Source organism: Papaver somniferum, chromosome 9, assembly GCF_003573695.1.
Source record: "Papaver somniferum cultivar HN1 chromosome 9, ASM357369v1, whole genome shotgun sequence".
In the NCBI taxonomy this organism is placed as follows: domain Eukaryota; kingdom Viridiplantae; phylum Streptophyta; class Magnoliopsida; order Ranunculales; family Papaveraceae; genus Papaver; species Papaver somniferum.
The window spans coordinates 43817177-43840535 of NC_039366.1; the positions used below are offsets into that span (position 1 = coordinate 43817177).

At 36.1% G+C, this 23359-nt stretch overlaps 1 pseudogene; it reads left to right on the forward strand.

Moving 5' to 3' along the window:
- Positions 1 to 16677: 16677 nt before the first annotated feature.
- LOC113311890 lies at positions 16678 to 19791 on the forward strand (annotated as a pseudogene).
- Positions 19792 to 23359: the final 3568 nt, after the last annotated feature.

The following is a 23359-nucleotide window of genomic DNA, read 5'->3' on the forward strand; positions in this document are numbered from 1 at the left end:
ACCACTTGAGGGAAAAGAAATAAGGAAGGATATTACCGTAAGCATGAGCGTAGGTGCCTCCCAGAAAATGCTAAATTTAAAGTCTTTAGCTAGACATCAAATACCTCAAAATGAATTGTCACCTTCCAAAGTCGTATACCAATAGTCGAAATAATTGTGGGTCCATAAGACCAAATAGGGCTAACACAAAAATGAGACAACTGCACTGGTTTAGAAAAATGAATACAAGGAGCACATCCTCATATAAGGTTTCTGTTAAGACAAATGGGTTTATCCGGGGGACATAAGAGAGCTTCATATGTGTGTCTCGATAAAGAGATTCATCTGAAATACTGGTATTTAATAACCGGGCCACCTCCTGGACAGTATCAGGAGGATCGAGTTGCGGAGTCTGAATAGACTCAAGTAATATCTCATACACACAAAGATCGAGTCCCAAGTTAGGGACTCCAATTAGCGGAACTTGACGATCACAAGAACCATCACTACCCCCAAACTTATGGTTTTTACTACTCACAGACAAACCTCTAACTATTACTTGAATTTCTGGGTCCGTAAAGTCTTTAAAATACTCAAGGGCTTCTTCTAAAGATTGATCACATATCTGGTCTAAGAGAATGGTTTCCTCAAATTCATCTAAAGAATCTCCCAATAGAGTATCATGCCAATTATCCTGAACTAAAGTGTTGATCATATTCACTTCTTCTAATTCATCATTCTCAGAAGGTTGTGTAGTAACATTAAAGACATTTAGTTCAGTGGTCATATTACCAAAGGATATGTTCATAAACCCGGTCCTACAGTTGATGACAGCGTTAGCGGTGGCTAAAAATGGGCGACCTAAAATCACTGGGATTTGAGCACTTGGGTCCTGAACTGGCTGGGTGTCTAAAACAACAAAATCCACTGGATAAATAAACTTATCAATCTCAATCAGAACATCCTCTATCACACCACGAGGGACTTTGACAGACCTATCAGCTAACTGTAGTGTCATTTTAGTCGGTTTCAACTTACCAAGACCTAGCTGGGTGTATACATGATACGGGAGTAAGTTAACACTAGCTCCTAAGTCAAGTAATGCCTTATCTACCATGTGATTACCAACTGCACAAGATATGGTGGGGCACCCAGGGTCCTTATACTTAGGGGGTGTTTGGTTCAGAAGAATTGAACTTACTTGACCAACTAAAAAGGCTTTCTTATGGACATTCAGCTTACGCTTTCGTGTACAAAGATCTTTAAGGAACTTGGCATAAGCGGGCATCTGTCTAATTGCTTCTAATAATGGAATGTTGATGTTCACCTGCTTAAATGTTTCCATTATCTCGTTGAAAGTCGACTCCTTCTTTGTTGGGGATAACAAATGTGGATATGGGGTTCTAGGCACATAGGTAGACCTATCAGGAATTTCTTGGGAATCCTTAGAGACTGTTTCAGTTTCCTCATCTACATGTACCTCCTCTTGGGAAGTAGAAGGTGGAGCTACAGTATGTTCACTAGTCATGCCTACCTTATTGTCTACTGTTTTACCGCTCCTAAGGGTTTTTATCGATTTCACATGGTTTGATGATTCCTCACCAACTAAAGATATTTGATGGACCCCCCTAGGATTAGGTTGTGGTTGACTAGGAAACTTTCCCTTTTCTCTCAAAGTCTCATTTATCTGACTAACCTGATTTTTTAACTCGGAAATGGCCTGGGAGTTAGCATAACCTATGTTTTTACTTTCTTCTATCCCTTGCGCAACCAGATGGTTGGTCTTTTCAGAGCTTTTAATAAACGAGGCGAGAGTTTCTTCTAAACTCGAGATCTTTTTATTTGAAGGGTTCTGAGTTTGTGCTAGTTCTGAAGGATTCTTATGATAGCCAAAACCTGGGGGAACCTGGAGTTACTAGACTGACCTTGATTATGGCCTTGGACCAAGAAAGGTTTGGGTGGTTTCTCCAACCAGGTTTATAGGTTTCTGAATATGGGTCAAACTTCTGCCGGTTTTCAAATCTAGTGTTATTATAAAGAGCATTGGCTTGCTCTTCAACCATCTGGCCCTCCCAAAAAGGCTCCATTTTACCACTACTACCACTAGAATGACCTAATTCTAAGGCTTCTAACCTTTTGGCTATGGCAGCTATTTTAGCATCTGAGTCATAATATCCTTCTATCCTATTGACATTTCCTCTACTTAGAAGAACTGTTTTCTTGGGTTCCCTACTATTTTCCCATTGTTGGGTCTTATCGGCGATTTCATTCAAAAATTTCATCGCCTCATCAACAGTTTTATTCTCAAACCCACCAGTGCATAAGGACTCAACCATGGTTGTTGTTGAATAATCTAAACCCTCGTAGAGGATCTGAACTAGCCTAACTTTCTCTAAACCATGATGAGGACATTCAGATAACAAGTCATTGAACCTTTCCAGATACCTATATAGAGATTCTCCCTCTTGTTGAGCAAAAGTACAGATTTGTGTCCTAATAGACGATGTTTTGTGCCTTGGAAAAAACTTATGTATAAAGGCAGATGTATGTTGGTCATAGGTTTTAATTGACTCAGAATCCAAACTATACAACCAAGATTTGGCTTTATCTTTTAAGGAAAAGGGGAATAACCTAAGTTTCAACTCATCATCGCTAAGGTTTTTAATTTTCAGAGTACTACAAACTTCCTCAAATTCCCTAACATGAAAATAGAGTTCTCATTCTCTTTTCCTAAAAAGATTGGGAGCATCTGTAAAGTCCCAGGTTTGAGTTCATAATTTGCCTCGGTTTCGGCTAACTTGATACAAGACGGACGAGAGGTCCTAGTTGGGTTTAATAAAGATTTCAAAGTTGCCATTTTTGGCACTACCAAAGGACTAGGAGTACTTTCTTCACTAAATGTCAAGTTTTCAAAGCTGAAATTTCCAAAGACAGGGTTCTCAAAAGAAGAATCTTCGAGCTCCCCGCCTTCACAAGAAGAACTACTAGGTTTGTTACTAATCAAACGACCTAGAGTATTTCTTTTCCAAGCCCGTTCTTTAACGACCTCGGGAATACACTAGAAAAAGAAAATTAAAAAAAAAAAAAGAAAAGCCCTAAAAGGAAGGGAAGTTCTATGCAAACACAAACAAGGCTGACTCCACCACAACAAACCTACTGAATTCTAGCAAACAAAAAGCATGATGGCTCCACTTCTAGACCAGCTTCTAATCCTTCGAAAGGGAATTTGTTACAATTTAAGCAAACCCCTATGGAATCAATCCGAGTCAAAGTAAGTTGAATTGAGGGAGGGAAGCTCAGTGGAGCTTTGATACCCAAGGCCTCACCGCTATTACAAGGCGGCGTTGTCACGCATTCAACTCACAGAAACCATCATGAACTTCGAAGTACGCTTAAAAGAGTAACCAATATTTTTTGAACGACTTTCCTACTAAGCTCGTTACCCTATAGGTCTCGTTCTATTCCAAATTTTAAAGCTTAGGTTCGCGTTTGGTTTCGTTTTCCTAAGGCCGGAAAGAAGAGAACGGTGATGAAATCCGAACCCTTATCTTGTATGGCCAGTCCTTGCCCTTTACTAGGAAAATAAAGCAGCCGTTTTCAGTTCCTCAGCAAATATGCAAACGAAGGAATACAGTAACTCGCTAGCAGGGGATTCGCGAGTGTTTCGAAAAACTTACCTCCCGTTCCAGACGGGGGATGAACCATTGAAGTCGACTCGGGCCACGACTCCTATGTCATGTACGAACCCGAGGGGCCGAGGCGATATCGTAATCGCCGTCCTTCTCTGCAAACAGTTTAATATGTAATACTACCCTTCCGTAGGGTTTAAAAATAAAAGAAAGTCCAAGTGTCCAAAGTCCAAAAGAGAGTCCAAAAATAAAGTGCAAAAAGAAAAGAAAAAATACAAAAGAAAAAATTCCTAATACAATCTAATAAAATAAAATTCTCTCTCTTTTTTTTTTCTTTTCTTTTTTTCTTCGTTCTTTTCGGTTTGTCTTTTGACTCCAAATCTTCAAGTAATCATCAACATCTTTGGCAACTTCTTCTTTCGCTCCGAATTCCAAAATCTGTAATGAAAAGACAAAAAGCCAAAAACGTAAAATAGAACAAATAAAATTAATAAAAATAAAAACCTAAAAAATAAATCTAAAAACTCTAGCCTAAAGACAAGTCCGCGTCGGCGGCGCCAAAAATTGATGATATTTTTACAGTGGTTGTAGAAGTGGTAAGAAAGTGGTTCGTTAAGACTTGTGAAGGTTGTGATTTTAGATGTAAATTTTAAGAATAAAGAAAATAAAGCAAGTAAAAGTTGATGTAAAGATTAAATTAGAGAAACCGGGGTTCAGGATTTCACCATTCACCAATATTCATGTGATTCAATGTTAATTTTTATCATGCAATTCTAGACAATATTACTCCAATATAAAAGAATTTGTGATTCTAATCATTGCCTCAACTAGATTTTCAAAAAATTAATTGTTAATCGCAAGCATGAAGTATCAAAAGTCCTAAACTAAGCATACTTCATCAAGAGAAAACACAACTAATTAATAAAAATCATTTACTCAATTTTCATTCGGTGCAAATAATCATAAAAGAATTGCGTAAATAATTTTAAATAAATTTTACCACATAATTATTGGAAGAATGGCTTCCTCCATCGCCCCGAAGGTTGGGTTTATCTCCTCATACTATTAACTCGCTCAAAATATTGGTTCATAGCTCAAAAGTGTATAAAAAGAGGTGAAACGAGCTAATACAGAGATTCGCAACAGTTATAAGTGTTTCAATTACACTGTTACAGAGAACGATAAAGATGAACTGTCGTTTTTACTGTAGCAAATAAGTCTGCCTACAAAGTGTCGCTGTTACTGTAGCATGAATGACAATTTTTAGTGGGTCGTTGTTCTTCGTGTTCTTCACAGCACCAACAAAAAACTCGTCTCTGCAACTCTGATTTCACGCCTCTGTGATGCTCTAAACTCCGCCCAAACTCTCCATCCTCCTTTCTATGATATCCCAACAGCCTATTTATACTCAACAACCCCCTCGAATCTCGAGTTAAATACCAAAAATTCTCTATTATTCGGCAGTAAATAAAAAATATTCTCCGGATATTTTTTTCTTCATCCGAGCATCTGCAGCTGTCCAACCTTCCTTATTTTCCTTCTACACGCCTTTGCAGAGTCCAAACTCCATCCAAACACGAGCAGTACACGTTTCAATTTGTTGTTATCCCGTGATGGAGTTTTCCGGACACGTACTCCCTGTTTTCTTCACCACGAAAATTACAGCCAAACTGGGTCGAAACAAACACCCATACCAGCTTTGTTAGGACATATCACAACTACCCATTAAGTTTCAGCCCTTTAGTCTACCCAGAACTGCTTCAAATTTCGATCGAAACTTCATCCAGTTTCAGTGCTTCTTTTTCCCGCCAAATTTAATTTTCAAACGAAGAAGATGGTGTCCCCCTAACCAGCTGTAGGGTGCGAATAACAACTGCCTTTTGGGGTGCCCCTTAGTAATTGAGGTGCACCTTAACCAAATCTGGGCTCCGTATAGCAAGTGTCCTCCGGGGGTGCTCAGAGTGATTTTTCGAGCCGATTTTTCCAACAATATTTATTTTCCAAAAATACCTAAAAATACACAAAACACCATAATAAGGACGAAAACGAGTACCAACAATACGAAACATTGAGGACAAATTAGACACATAAATGCGTCTATCAAACATGAGTTCATGAGTATGAGTTATCATACTTACCGATTCTAGAACCTAATCGTTGTGTTCGCAAACTGAGTACGCGAACCACAGTTCCGGACTTGCCTAATCTTGTCGTTCGCAAACACTGTTCGCAAACCACAATCCCGGACCTATCACAGGTAAACCCTGAAAAAGCTGGGGTATAACAACCACACCCAATAATTCGTTCGGAAACCTGTATAGACTAAACTCCAATTTAATTCCGAGAGCACCAACTTAAAAGCGAGACTCAATCAAGAATTATATCAAAGACACTTTCTCAATACAATCAACAAATCAACCGGATAGACATCCGTGAGCCTGATTGATATGAGTAATAAGTTGGACGTTACCAAAGAATAATGCCCAAGTTTCAATCAAGTTCTATCCAACAAACAAGGTCAGATTTATCAATTGATTGAACTACGCACGACCTATGATATTTCAATTATATAAACAAATATAATGCGGAAAAGAAATAACATAGACACCAGAAATTTTGTTAACGAGGAAACCACAAATACAGAAAAACCTCGGGACCTAGTCCAGATTTGAACACCACACTGTATTAAGCCGCTACAGACTCCATCCTACTACAAGTTAACTTCAGACTTGAATGTAGTTGAGCCCTAACCAAATCTCACACCGATTAAGGTAAAGTCACGTTCCTTACGGCTCTAGAACCACACCGGATTCTTCCCACTTGATTCCCTTAGATGATCACACCCACAACTAAGAGTTGCTACGACCCAAAGTCGAAGACTTATAAACAAATCTGTCTCCCACATATATGTTTATTCTTTATTCGGTTTTTGTTCCGTCTTTTGATACAAAGATCAAGGTGAACAGGAACCAACTAATAATTCGGTCTTATACTCCCGAAGAGCAGCCTAGAAATATAAGTCACCTCACAATAACCTAACTGATTAATAAAAGAAGTCATTGAGGAATCACAAGAGTCTGAGACGAAGAATTGTTGTGATTACTTTTTATATCTTACCTATCGGAGATAAATCTCGAGTAAATCTTAAGGAAGATAAAACTCAATACAATAGAACAAGTAAGATCAAAATATGCAACTACATAGAAAATAGTTGGATCTGGCTTCACAAATCCCAGATGAAGTCTTCAAGTCGTTAACCTAATAATGGTTTTGGAAAAACCTAGGTTAAAGGATAATCGAATCTAGTTTGCAACTAGAACACAAGAAAGTACTGGGATTAGGTTTTCCAGTTGCTAGAGTTCTCCCTTATACAGTTTTTCAAATCAAGGTTGCTTACAATCAAATCTAAAATAGCTAAGTAACAAAGCATTCAGTATTCACCGTTAGATGAACTCCTGATTTAAGATTTAAGCTAAGCCTGCTTAGAAACTAAGTAATTAATCTCCACCGTTAGATGGTCTTATCTTGTTACACACAAATGAAATATACTTATATTTAGATATGGGTTACCCTACCTAAACGTGTATATTGAGTTGGCTCAATAACCGTTAACCGAAGTTAGCCATATGAACACTTTTGTCTTAGCCATATTCATCTAACACTTCTAGATCAAAAATGAAGATCAATCAATCATGATAGATAAACAAATGAATCTAATTGTGTTTCAAATAGAATTTTTCAATTGTTCACCATCTCATAAAAATATATATGAACAAATTGAATCGAAATGGTTTGATTCGTAATCGTACAAAGTACTTATACAAGAATCAATTCATGAACATTAATCCACGGTTTGCAAAGTTAATTTCCATTCCTTAAATAATAAATGTTTTAGTTCATGAGTATGAGAATCATACATTACCGATTTCAGAACTTAACCACTGTGTTCGCAAACTAGGTACGCGAACACAGTTCTGGTTCGTAAACCCGGTTCGCGATCAACTGTTCCATACCCAACTCATGTAAACCCGTTCGCATACGAGGTAAGCAAACAAGAGTTCCGTACCTTCTCAGGTAAATCCGTTTGAATACTAGGTACGCAAACAAGATTTCCGGACCTGAATCATCACAATACAGTTTGCATACTAGGTATGCATACCGTTTTGTATCCACACATGGGTAATTGTTCTAAACTCTCATTTCAATCATTGAAACATCCTAGGAAGACGACAATGGTAATCTCACACATACCATTAGCTTCAAATACTTTTCAAATGATCGAATGATCAATACGAAACTTCCCGAGCTAACATCAAAAGACCGTCTCATACAAATCATATAAGATGTTCAAGGTAATTTTCACATGATCATCTTTTGACTTAATATTTAGTTTCCAACCAATATATTGTTTCCAACTAAACTCGTCAAAAATACGAAGAACATAGCTAAAGCTAAAAGCTTCCAACACATATTTAGAGAAATAGATAAGCAAGATAAACTCGACTCGAAATATCAAATGTGTATAATGTAAAAGTCTATATAGCTATATGACTTAGTCTCATTAGAAGATAGAATAGAATATACTTTTGAGTGATAGATAAGTTTTAGTCTCCACATACCTTTTGTTGGTGAAGTTTCTCCAAGCTCCTCAGTAGATTTTCTTCTTCAATTGGTGAACGCCGTGAAGTCTAAAGCTCAACTATACATTCTATCTTAATCCGAGACATAGCTATAAGTAGACTAGAAATCAAGTATATAGTTTTGATCAAGTAAACTTGACAAACAAGCTTGAGATAACAACGCTTGCGAGTTCGACCGAGCAGTGCTCTAACAATCTTCCCCTTTGTCAATTTTTAGTGACAACACTATCAATACATATGGATTACAAAATAAATAAACTTTGTAGCTTCTCATCCATCATGCTTGATTTCCTTGGCTCTTCAACTTTCCTCGAATTCTTCGTTACTCCAAGTACTCCAGCGATTCTGAACGTGTTCAACTCAACATTATTGTTGTTGAAGATCCATGCCATAATAATAAGAAAAAAGATGTTCTCAATCATTTTTATACAGTGTCATAGTATTATTATAGTAAATCAAAGTCCAATTGATTTGGTAGTTCACACTACATACATATGGTTTACGTATCATTATGTAAGGGGGAGTGGATTCCATTCTAAGATGGAAGTATTGACTAAGGGGAGTGATACATATTGAAAATACGAGGGTACCCAAATACACCACAATCTTTTTTTGTTTCAACCTATAAGTCCTCTTACCAAGTGTGATCGTTTATGGAAAAAGTCGAGATAATACAACAACTTCGGTTTTCACACTTTGTGTAATCGTCTATGGATACGAGATTGAGACAATACGACAATAAGATAACTTGTGTGATTGACTATGGATACAAGATCGTGACGATACGACAATCAAAGTGTGCTACTTGATAATAGGTTCGGTAATAACCAAACTCTATAGGATCACTATCAAGTATAACAGAGTTAACGTATGTGTATTTTACTTTATTATAATAAACAATTATAATACGGAAATCAAAGTAAAAGACACAACAAGATTTTGTTAACGAGGAAACCGCAAATGCAGAAAAACTCTGGGACCTAGTCCAGTCCAGTTTTGAATACTTTCAGAATTAAACCGCTATAAAAAATCTAAACCAACTTCGTATAGTTGAGACCAAGAAGACAACCTTAGTTACTTAGCTCCCTCAGTATCCCTGCGCCTTCGACTTCTAAAGACACGCACGTGAATAACAAGTCATTTGGATCGTATTCCAAACAACTAAGGAAGAATCTTTGGTAACCACTCTAATCAATATTTTCTACAAGATATAGATGAGTCGTTGAGAAAGACTCTTTCGTTTAATCTAATAAACTCATTTGTCTGATTGGATCAATCAAACTTTAACTATCGAAATAGTCAAGTATAGATTCGCACTCAATCAAAATAGATCTCAAAGAGATATATTGAGAATGCCGATCTCATGCAACTAATAAATCGAATAAATCTGATTCTAGTTGGATCCCAGCCGATCAAGGTTTGTGCACACAGTTCACAAGATACGAAAATCAATAAGAAATCTTCTTCGTCTTCAAATATTATTTAATATTCAATAACCCGCACAACACCACTTGAATCTCTTGTGATTAATCACGCATAGAACGAAGTCTGTTAACAATGGATTATCACAAGATGTCTTTAGATCTAACAACAACTCTAAAGATCTCGTCGATACTTCGATCTAGTTTGAGTGAATCTTATATCAATGAGAAGATTCTCAAGAATAAACAAACTAGGTGCAATCAAAGTTTCAACAACCATTAGTCAATCAAATCAATCGAAAACTAATAACACTGCAATTATCTTGTTTCCCACCAACAGTACTTGTAGAGCTTATTGATCCCACATAAGTCTTTAAGTGAGCGGTCATAAGAGATTTCACCTAATTAGGATACTTTCCTCTCCTAATAGACGGCTCCACCAGAAACAACAAGAGATGAAGTTTGTCGCTAGAATTGCAAACTTAGGTATTTATAGACCTAGGATGTTTGGACACCAAAGAATTTCCAAAACCGAAAATATTCTCAAGATATGCAATGAATGGCAAAATTCGGTTTTCATAATTCCAATAAATGCTTGTCCAATATTTCTGAAATCTCTCAATAGAAAATCTCCAATTAGTAAATGCACATTACTAATTTTTATTCTCTAGAGATATGCATTTAATTGATGGTAATTAAAGCATATAAAACCAAAAACCTTAATCAAAAGATTCTCAATTTATTTCGGCACGGGATCACCTTGAGTATTGAGTAATATCTTTGAACAATAAATGATAAGAGTTATCGTTCGTGTTCAAAGTATGTTGACATATTTTCTCTGCAAATCCTTATTTCATATTTACATGGATTTGCATTCTTGGAATCGGTTATACCACACTTCCAAACAAGTTTAGAATTGGTTCACCTGTATTCCAAGACTACTATGTGATTGATCAAATACCAAATCACATACATGGGTTTTATTGGTTTAATCACTAGGATCGGTTATACCTAATTATGGAAATACTTGTGATCGGTCACACTAGTCACTAGGATCAGTTACACCATTTACAAGGATCAGTTCCATATACACATGGTATTACTTGTGATCGGTCACACCAGTTACCAGGACCGGTTACACCAATTACAAGGATCAATTACACATACTCATGATCGGTCACACCAATTACTAGGATCGGTCACACCAATTACAAGGATCGATCATACCATCACATGGTGATTACTTAGGATCGGTTACACCAATTAATAAAAACCAGTCATACCAAATCATAAGCCAGGCATTGTGATTAGTTATACCAAGATACATAACATAATTTAAGATCAGGTTCTACCATCTCACACATATTGGTCACCCAAAGATTTGCAATGAATAGCCGGACCAATAAGCCTAATGATTTCCCTTTCGATTCATAAAACATTGTTTCCTAGGATGAAATATTCACCATAACCCATTCACATAATCTATACAAGATTATGTCGATGTCATATCTACGAAGTTCAAAAGATAAGCGTTATACTTCGTAGTCTAATTCCCTAATACTATGATCATACTATTATGATCATGTCACATCACTAGAGTATTATATAATATGTACAGTATATATAACTTTACAGTTATGTTTTCAATATAGCACGACTTGAAAGATACGTTAGGAATGAAACAGTTCAAGTCAATATTACTAACCTCGAGTGGAAGGATGATGTTGTCATTGTAGTTCGCTACTTCTTCACATTCTTCAGGTCTACATAGTAATATTTGTATGTCTCAACATTCCTAGACTTTCTTGTCTAACCTAAAAGAAGTTGACTCTAGTATTTAATCAAGCGACTCTAGATGAGTTTTGATACTAAAATATGACAATCAAACGTGACATACCAACGCTTGGTGAGTTCAACTGAGCTATGCTCTTACACATACCACCGTAGTATTATTTCAAAGTTGTGATGCAATTGGACTTTGATTCTATATAATAATACTATGTGAATAACAATGATTGAGAATATTTGTTTTCGTATTGTTATTGTTATTGATCTTCAACAACAATGATGCTGAGTCGAACACATTCAGAATCGATGGATAACTTGAAGTAACGAAGAATTCAAGGAAGTTTATTAATGGTTGTTGTTGATCGTTACTCAAAGATGGCTTATTTTGTTGCTTTTAAGAAGACAATAGATGCTTTTAATGTATCCTATTTTTTCTTTAAAGAGGTGGTACGTTTGCATGGTGTTCCTAAATCTATAACTTCTGATAAAGACACCAAGTTTATTTCTAGAAATCTCTTTGGATGAGGCTAGGAACTAAACTACAATATAGTACGACTGCACATCCACAAACCGATGGATAAATTGAGGTTGTCAATCATTCTCTCTGAAATTTTTTTAAAGCAAAGATCCTTGATAATAAAGAAAAAATTGCGGGACACTCTTCATCCTCATATGGAGTTTGTGTTCAATACCTCTGTCAATCAGTCTATGGGTAAGATACCTTTTGAAGTTGTTTATTCAAAGGTATCTAATCATACCCCTCAGTTTCTTTTTAATAGGCTGGTTTTGTTTTTAGAGAAAATTAAGGAAATTAAGAGAACTAATCATTGAAAGTGGTCCTCATGACACTTGTCAATAAAATAAGTGAAGTGAAATGGTCCCATGACACTTGTCAGCAAAAGAAGTATAGTGAAATGGTCCACATGACACTTGTCATCAAAAGAAGTTAAGAGAAAAGTGGTCCCAGAAAACTAAAGTAACATTTGACTTTCCCAATTAGGAAACCAGCCTATTTTTTTAAAACATTTATTTTGGGAAACCATCCTATTAAAAAGTAACGGAGGGAGTATTTTTGATTTGGTAGTATTACCCAATATTTCAAAATCTAATGTTCAAGCTGATAACATGGTAGACAAAGCTTCCCAAATTCATCAAGGGGTGAAAACAAAGCTTGAAGACTTTAATGCTACATACAAGGAAATAGCTGACAGACATAGACGTTTCAAAACTTTTCAGGAAGGTGATTTAGTAATGGTGCATCTTAGAAAGGAACGTTTTCCTGTTGGTACTTACAACAAGACTAAAATGAAGAAATATGGTCCTTTCAAAATCTTGAAGAAAATCAGTGATAATGCTTACGTGGTTGAACTTCCTTCGAATTGGAATATTTCTAACATTTTTAATATGCAGGAAATTTTCACTTTTCACAGAGTGAATGAATTGACGTTTTGTCAACTCGAGGACGAGTTATTTTGAAGAAGGAGGGATTGATATAGAACATCAAGCTTATGGATAAACATAGTCTTTTCATACTTTTTATGTTTTATATTTTCTGTTATTTCTTAGTTTAGACTTCTTTTAATTTCCTTTTCTAAGTACATTTTATTTTAGAACTCTAGGTATTTTAGGATTATGTTTTATGTCTATATAAACAGGCTTATATCTTGAAGTGAAGGACATCTTATCATTCAAGAATATTACATTTAATCATGAATCTAAAGTATTCTTTTCTAATACCTTTTCTTGTATTATATTCTTCCTTTTCACATCCCCATTATTCGTTTTGCATCCTCTGCAATCTCCGAATTGCGTTCATCCTTATTGTTTTACATTACATTGTCGTCATGAAATTTCAAGAAATAGATGTAAAATTGGGAGCAGATCTGAATTGAAAATCTTGACTAATGCCCTTCGGTTCGTCTAATGCTCCCAGCACTTTTATACGCCTCATGAATCAGGTCTTACAACCTTTCTTGGTCATTTTGTTATTGTTTACTTTGATGATATTCTAATTTATATTTATAGTAAAGAAGAACATCATGTACATCTTTCTAAAGTGCTCAAGGTACTTGATGATAATATACTGTATGCAAACTTGAAAAAATGTACTTTTCTTTCGAACAAGGCCGCTTTCTTGGGGTACATAATATCTAATTCCGGTGTTGCAGTAGATGATACAAAAGTAAAAGCAATTAAGGAATGGTCTACACCTACGTGTAGTAAGGATGTAAGAAGTTTTCATGGATTGACAACTTTCTATAGACGTTTTGTAAATAATTTTAGTACAATAGGTGCAAGCCTCACATATTGTTTAAAAGGTGAGAAATTTGTTTGGACCAAGATAACTGATATCGTGTATCAATATCGTATCGTTGGGTGCGATACACCTACACAAAAGATTATATCGGTTTTTATCGTCGACACATATTAATTTTTTGAATATTTAATATTTAAAAATACATATATATATATATATATATATATTTTAAGAATTATTTCTAAAGCCATAATCCAAAATAATAATAATTATCAACATATATCAATCTTACAGAATAAATAATCCTACCAAATTACCCGGATCCGATAATATCAACGTATCGTTTAATCCGACATATCGGTATGTATTGGCCGATATTACCATTTTTATCGTTGGATCCTTGTATCGCCGATATTTTCGATATCGTCAAAGTTTTTTTCCGATATCCGATAAAAACCTATAATATCGGCCGATACAACCAATATTAACTACTTTGATTAAGATTTGCAGAAATTGATATTGAAGGAATGAAATTCAAGATTTACAGAAGCAGAAGAAGATTTACAAAATCAAGAACCTCAAGGTCTGAAGACGAATCTTTGTAATTTTGAGTGATTGTAGAGATCAGATAATAGTGATTGTAAAAAAAATTGAATAGTAGTAGCTGCAACAAAAATAAAATTAAGCGTTTTTAGGATCAAAATCGGTGAAAGAATCACAATCTTTCGTAGGCATCTGATACCACGGTAGAATGATGAAAGTAGAGAGACAGTACAGAAGGAATTCCTTATAATGCTACATAAGACTGGGTCTTGTGGAGCTGCCCAAGCTCTTCCCAAGAGCAAAAACCGTGGTTGAAAGTGCCTCTTCCCGCTGGGATTCCCGCTGAAAAAGTGAAAAACGGGTAATGACATACCGTTTTAAGCAAAAAAGACGGATTATGATTAACCATTCCTTGACCTTTCTATAATAGTTTCACAACATCCAAATCATAGACCACAACCCAGAAATTTCTTCCAATCACAAACCCAGTAACTAACAGAGCATCAAAATCGCTGAAATTTTCTTCTAATCTAAATATTTCACAATGAACAATCTCTTCTCTTTGCTTGAATTCCTCCTGAAGAAGATGAAGAATTCGTTGATGCTTCTGTTAAATATTTAAATTACAGGGTTCACTGATGATGCTGTTGTTAAATATTCGTTGATCGGCTTTTCCTTAAATGTTTTCTCACAATTCTTAACCCATTTGGTAAATTACCCAACCCATGTTTCATCGCTTTGTGGATAATGGTAAAACCCAAAATTCCTAACGAAAATTAAGAATCAGGAGGTGAACTTTTAATCTATTAAATTCCTAGAAATAAACGAACATAAGTAGCAATAATAGAATAATAGTGAAACTATTGAGGGAGATAAAGGAGAGAATTAATCTATGAGAATAGGACCTGAATGATATTAACGATAATGCCTGAGAAAAGGATCATAACACCAAGACGAAGAACCACAGCTGCTGCTGCGATTGCCATGGCTGAGTTCAATCTCCGAATTTAATCTATCAGGTCTTGTTTGTTGACCGATCAAGATGAATAAAAGAACAATGATTAACCGTTTTTCGAAAACGGTTGATGGTTATCTGGTTTTTATGATGAAAATGGCTAACCTCTCTGAGAAAAACCGCAAGAGCTAAGCCCTTCCCGGACTGAAGTGTAAAGGTATTTGGGAAGAGGCTGGGCATCTCCACGAGACCCGGTCTAAGAGTAAAGAGAAAAGGGAAAGCTATGTGTCAACAGACATGACAGTTCCAGGTAATCCCATAGAAAGGGTGATTAACACCTGAGTTACACTTTACTCATACGTGTGTTTCACACACACTCATTCTCACAGAATCCTTGCTCTAAAAAAAACAACAAAACTAACTGCGCTTTACGGGATCTGCGAGAAGCTAGAGAGTTTACCGCCAAAAACTCGGAAAGACTTTCCGGAATCTGCCCCCACAATGATACGGTGTACTTGCCCCACAACGGTATTGCTCATCGTGCTTCTTTGTTCTTCTTCTTATTATTATTATTTCTCCCTCCGTAATACGCTTTGACTTTGTCAAAATATTAAGGAGACCATAATACTTTATTTGACTATCCTTAATTATTTACCTATTTTGTATTAATAAAAATGTAAGTATTAAAAACTGACTAAAATTATTAAGAAGATTGTAAATAGGAAATAAAAAAGGAAAATTAAAAGATATCAAATTTATTGAGTATAAACTCTATAGGGAATTTAATTCTTGGAGCCAAATATATTGTTTTTTAAAAGGAATGAAGGATATATTTGTTTCCTTAATTATATAAATTTTCTTTAATATTTTAGATTAGGTCCTATTAATATGCATTTATGAATATAAAAAATTAAAGGCTATAACAGAGTGTTCATTGAAAAAAAATATGACTATAAACAGAAGTTGGACACAATTTTGAAACTGACGGAAATGGAATTGAGGACGGTCTTTTTGAAACAGAGGGAGTATTATTATTACTGTCCTTTTCCTCGTCTTTTTGTTATCTACCTTCCTCTTCCTTTTCTTCGCTATTTATCTCATGACGAATATTTCCCCAAGTCCCCTTCACCTTCTTCTTTCCAAATTTCATCTCTTTATAAATATTTATATGCTGGGGTTCCAATTGGTGCAAACTCGCTCTATAAATATCTATGCTTGGGTTCCAATTGATGCAAACAAAATTTTAAGCTGGCACTGGCGACAATAATTCTACCTCCTTTATAAGAAAATCAAAGGTAGTTCTTTCACTGTTCTTAATTTCTCTATTCCGTTTTGTTTCAATCGAACTTTAAGTTTTATATTTTTAAAAGTCGAATTTTTTCAGAAACTCTTTTCTAGGGTTTTAACGAAAATTGGTGTCGTTACTTTTATACTTTACTGTTTGATTAGATATCAGTGATTTTCAATGGAGAATCTGAAAGGAGGGAGTAATTTATGTAATGAGGATTTAATGTCCGAAGAATATGAGGAGGATAACACTGACTCTGGTTTGGGTTCAGATGATGATATTAATTTGTCAGAATCGGGTGAAATTGGGAAGAATTATGTCAAGTAGGGAACCAATGTTGTAGTATTCCAATTGAGTTATATGAGCTTGAAGATTTAACTCAAATTCTTTCGCTTGATACATGGAACAATTGTTTAACTGAGGAGGAGCGTTTTGGTCTTGCTGAATACCTTCCTGCTTTAGACCAGGACGCGTTTACTTGTATTATGGAGGAGCTGTTTAATGGTAACGATTTCAATTTTGGAAGCCCTTTGATGAGGTTTTTCAATATGTTGAAGGGAGGGTTATGTGAACCGAGTGTTGCACTTTATAACCAGAATTTGAATCTCTTGATGAAAAACAAACATAACCACACACTTAAGAATTATCAGAACTCTATGGTGTCTAGGCTTACGCACGCCAAGGATGCATGGAAGAAGAACTGCAATGGGTGTGGCGTTAATGAGAGGTTTCGTGTACTGAATTCGACTAACCCTCGAAGGAGTTTGATGTTTGAAAGTATGGAACGTTCAAGGTCGGAGAGTGATTCTTTACAGAGAGATGAAGTTGATGATGACTTGTGGACCAATAGCATGAAAAGTTGTGGGTCAAAGATGGGTAATCCTGCTTTGTATGGGAAAAATTGTGGGAAAGGGATCTTAAAATAGGCAAGGTCCCTTTAGTGAAAGAATATGGTTTACATTTACATTCTGTTGCTAGGAGAAGGTCATCCCAAGATCATACAAAAAGGCCACTATTATCCGATTCTCTCGTCTGCCTCCAGTTAAAGATCGTATTAGGAGTGCAAAAAATAGATCTCATCACTACTTGAGAGGAAGTCAAGACTTAGACTCCACCATGAATCAGCCGAGAAAAGCTGATGGCTGGGGTATCAGAAACAAGAAATGGAAGATGGGGCAGAAGTTCCAAAGTGGTGGTATAAACAATGCTGGTCACAGTTCAAAAGTTAAGCCGTACATCAGTTATTTTCCTCAAGGGAATGACAGGTTTGTTTTTTCCTATTTTAGGGACAGTAGGCCACAAAAGAAGATCAAAAGGGGTTTCGTTAATAGAGGAGGAGATTACATGCAAAAACGGAGAGGCATGGTTACGCTCACTGATAGTTCCGAAACAGAATCAGAGTCGTCGGATCAGGATGGTATAAAGGAGGATATTGATAATTCGATAAGGACCTCAAGTTATACGTGTGATGCATTCGCAGGTTGCCATTCTGCTATGGTGAAGTCAATGCCAGAACATATGGAGGCTAACTTGTACAAAAAGTGGAATTTTAACGAGACTAAGCATCCATCTAAAATTATGAAAGTTGGAAAGCACAAGGGTAAGAAGAGGGATTCTCGTTACTCGGATAGCATTCCTAACAATATGGTAGAGAATGGCCATATGCTGCTTGATTACGGTCAAAAGTGGCAGCCTCCAGCAAAGAGAAAACCGAAAGGAAGATTTGATGGTGACCATTATGTCCTTCAGTCTAATACCATGCACAATTATAGCGATGGAGAAAATGATTTGCATGTAACACCTAATTTAGCAGATGATCACTTGGTGGTTGATAGATTTGGGAAGAAAGATCATGAAATGCCAAATATGCCTTTGTTTGGGTGCAACTCTTTGACAAAGAATATGAAACAGGGTGAAAGGAGAGTGAAGGTTGATTTTGATTCTTTGACCCAATCAGGGACATCTGAACCATTTGTTGTAGAGAGTGATGAAAGGGTCGACGCTGAGCTAGAAACATCACCAATGAAGTCTTACACTTTGATAACACCCACAATTCACACTGATTTCTCATTCTCAATTATACATCTACTTTCTGCTGTCCGTGCGTCAATGCTTACTCCACTAGAAGAATACTCCACTAGAAGAAGATTTCTCAGAGATTGGCAGACATATGGAGAAGAGCTGTGAGAACATGGATGCATTTACTCCTACACAACCTGGTAAAAGATTCCCTTTTCTCACTGCTCAAGAAATCAACAACCGTATGAGAGTTAACCCTGGAGACCCTTGTATTCTTGAAACACAAGAACCACTTCAAGATTTAGTAAGGGGAGTGCTGAAAATATTTTTATCTAGAACAACACCATTAGGATCGGCAGCTTGGAAGGCGCTGGTGTCATTTGAAAACACCAAGAAAGTTTGGTGGTGTATTGGTCCCAGGAGGTCGGATCCTAACACTGTTTAGAGGAGACATCGTCTATGGCTTGGGGTCTTCCACACAAGATGCTTGTGAAATTAGTCGATTCCTTTGCTGATTGGCTGAAAAAAGAGCAAGAGGCCCTTCAGAAAATAGGAAGCCTTCCAACATCACATTTGATGTATATGAAACCCAATGCAGACGAGAAGGAGAGGTTTAAGGACCTAGGAGCTGTTAGGAATGTTATCACCATTATCCCAAGTTCTGAAGAAGCGAAGGCACATTTCCGTAAGGAGGAATATGTTAGGTCTTTAGTGCCCTACAGAGCCTTTTTACACACAGCCGCTGATGGTACTAAATCTGCAGTTGCTCCTATGAGTAGGTTTGGTGGTAAAATGACATCAAAAGTTCAGGAACATTTTATGCTTAAATCTGATCGGCCACCATGTTTTACAGTCCTCCGTGTTGTGAGATATGCAGCTTCTAGATTGCCTGGTGGTATTGGCACCAGAGCAGATGTGTGTGCTTTAATTAGAGATTCACAGTATATTGTGGAACATGTTTCTGATTTTGAACTAAATCAAGTTACTAGTGGATCCCTAGACCGTCTGCACTACGAACTCGATCCTTGTGTTCGGTATCGTAGTGATAAAAAGTTGTGGGTTTATTTACACAAAGATCGAGATGAAGAATAATTCGTGGTTGACGGTACCTCATCTACAAAGACTTGTAAGAAACCAAGAAAACTCCTTTCAGAGGCAAGGGAAGGAACACCAAATCAAGGAGATAAGGTTTTATGTGATGGGTCTATGTCGAATTGGGTGGAATATAGTGAACCACTTGTAGGCTCATCGACGCAGGAGTATGTCAGATAGCAGGCCTTTCTAGTCTTTAAAAAAGAACTGCAAGTTTCAGTAGAGGTCATCCACCAACTTCTCCCATAAATTAGTATCTTTTTGTTTCAGACTCTAGGTTTATCTTAGCTCTTTGACCTGTATATTATTGAACTTCGCTTCAATACATGTATATTGAATTTTTGATATTCCTGGTAAAAATTTAGGTTTGGTGATCATTTTCATCTTTTCTTGTTAGTAAATTTGCCATCTTCTCAAGGACTTGTTGCTTTCAGTTTTAACTGAACTATGTAAGAACCTCATATCGGTGTTCTGTTCAACCCCATGAAACCTTGACCATCTTACACTCATATTAGTCGGTGTTCTGTTCAACATATCAAACACAACTTCCAGCACAACAACAACTAATAGGGGGTTAGTCCTCAAGTGATTTTGGGGGAGTTGAGTGTATTTTAAATCTCAGGGATTTTGAGAGAGTTTGAGAGAGTGTAGGGAGTTTGAGAGAGTTTTGTGTTTTTGAGTTCAGGGAGTTTGGGGGAGTGTAGGGAGTTTGAGAGAGTTTATTAGAGGGAGTTTGGGGGAGTTTGAGAGAGTTCACTCCTAACTCATTCTCTTTTAAGAAACAATAGAATAGAAGAGAAGTATGTGTCTAAATAAGATGACTTAACAAGTGATAGTGATTCTCAATGACACCCGTGCAAAGTAGCAAGCCAATTAATGCATGATGACATAACAAATTATGAAGATAGCTGTAAAGGAATTCTGTTTCACCGAAACACAGTTTCAGATTGTCCGATCTTTGCAGTATTAATACTTACCTGATCCTCTTTAAATTTTTATTGTACACTTACAACTCAATATTCCACAACAAACTCAAAAATCATAGCATTCCAACGGTTCATTAAAAAGATACATTACTCAGAACCCGATTACTTTCAATACGTGCATACAAAATTCAGTCCCGGATTTCTCACACTTTGGTGTACCTAAAGTGATCAGAACTCAATGAAATTTCTACAGTATAAAACCTTCATATATACAAACATCATACTAAAATATCAGCTTTGTACGATAAGCGGAGAATGAGATAAATAGGAATCAGTCCCCTATTCGGGATTTAAACTCAGCAGACCATAGTCATATATTGTGCAAGCTTTGAAGTAGCAAACGTGACCTGATCCGCGTGCAAATTTTACGGTACTTCTATAACATGGTAAAATACGACATACTCAAATTTCATCATATTCCAACGGTTGAATTTAAAGATATAATTATAACAAAAGCACCGTATGAATTGGCTAAAACACGCCAATACGGAATGAAGTACGCCACTGTATTGAACTTTGGCATATAGAATATAAGAGAAGTATGTGTCTAAATAAGATGAATTAACAAGTGATAGTGATTCTCAATGACACCCATGCAAAGTAGCAAGCCAATTAATGCATGATGACATAACAAATTGTGAAGATAGCTGTAAAGGAATTCTGTTTCACCGAAACACAGTTTCAGATTGTCCAATCTTTGCAGTACTAATACTTACCTGATCCTATTTAAATTTTTATAATACACTTACAACTCAATATTCTACAACAAACTCAAAAATCATAGCATTCCAACGGTTCATTAAAAAGATACATTACTCAGAACCCGATTACTTTCAATACGTGCATACAGAATTCAGTTCCGGATTTCTCACACTTTGGTGTACCTAAAGTGATCAGAACTTCATGAAATTTCTACAGTAGGTAACCTTCATATATACAAACATCATACTAAAATTTCAGCTTTGTCCGATAAGCGGAGAATGAGATAAATAGGAATCAGTCCCCTATTCGGGATTTAAACTCAGCAGACCATAGTCATATATTGTGCAAGCTTTGCAGTAGAAAACGTGACCTGATCCGCGTGAAAATTGTACTGTACTTCTATAACAAGGTAAACTACGACATACTCAAATTTCATCATATTCCAACGGTTGAATTTAAAGATATCATTATAATCAAATCATGCAATTTCTTACCAAGATCTTTTGAACCACAAATTAGGGTTTTGACAGAGAGAGAGTACCCACAAAAAAAAACTATACACACAATCAAAATAAACAATCATGGAGATCAAAGATATGAAAAACAATCAAAATAGTACACAAATCAAACTATTATAAACAATCATGGAGATCAAAGAAGAAAAAAAACATACCTGGAAAAAAACGTTTCCTCTTCTTTCTCCTATGGTTTTCTACGCACCAATCTCCTTCCCAAATCTCTACTCTTTTGAGAGATTTGTTGTGAGACCAAAATACACTAAAAACTCCTTCGAACTCCCCAAAGCAACCAACTCCCTAGTATTGTAGGGTTTTATGACTAACAGGGAGTTCAAGAGCTTTTTTTAAACTCCCCAGCGACTAACATGTGTTTTCTAGAGAGTTTAGGAGACTCCTCTAAACTCCCCCACGACTAACGGAGATTTGGAGAGACTCCCTCAAACTCCCTCAGGACTAATAGAAGAAAACCTAAATACATTAAAATCTCTCGAACTCTCCCACGACTAACCCCCTGTAAAATTAAATTTGATGACAATGTGAAAAACATGAATCATTTCTTGCATCAGCAATGACTCAAAACAATGTATTGCACCTTTTAATACAAAATCACACTCAATTAAGAAAATGGTGGTCCATGAAGTGGTTCACTCAATTAAGAAAATGAAAACTAAAAATGGAGGTCTAGGTATTAAGATGGACATGTCCAAGGCCTTTGACATGGTCAATTGGAACTTTTTACTCCAAACCCTTTCTGCTTTTGGTTTCAGTAAGGAGTGGTGTAGTTTAATCCATCAATGTGTGTCTACTGCATCAATTGCAGTGCTTCTAAATGGCACACCAGAGGGTTAAGGCAAGGAGATCCACTATCTCCTTACCTCTTCCTAATCTGTATGGATGTTTCTCTAAGCTCCTTTCAGCAAAAGAAAAAACCAAACATATAAGTGGCATAAAAATATCTAGGCATAGTATCCCAATCTTCCGTCTTCTTTTCGCAGACGATTGTCTGTTGTTCTCTAAAGCGAGTCTAGTTAATTGTAAAAATCTTTTAAATATCATTAACCAATTTAGTAATGCATCTGGTCAGCTCATAAATTTCTAAGTTAGGCATTTTCTTTAGCAAAAGAATCCATTCTAAATTTCAACTGTAACTTTTCCAGAAGCACATTTATTCCCAAAAACAATAAGCAAGTCACCATAGTCTTTACCATTATCTTCCCTTAAGTTAGTTTGGTTTGGATGCCTCTGTTAACATACAAAAAATAAATAAAGGATAAAGCATGAATTAGAACTCTGCACAAATAGAAGAAAAAAATATCAAATTTAGTTTTCAGTAAGTAACACACACATACCTCAAAGTAATTGTTCCACATCTCGTCGGATCCAGTAATCATCTTGTTAGCATCATCCCAACCGAATCCAGAAGTACAAGATTTAAACAAATCCCGGTATTGACCAAATCTAGTCTTCATCCATCTATGTTTCCATTTATAGTTCTCAAAAGATTTGTCACAACCACATGCTTGGTTAAGTTTTGGAAGTATC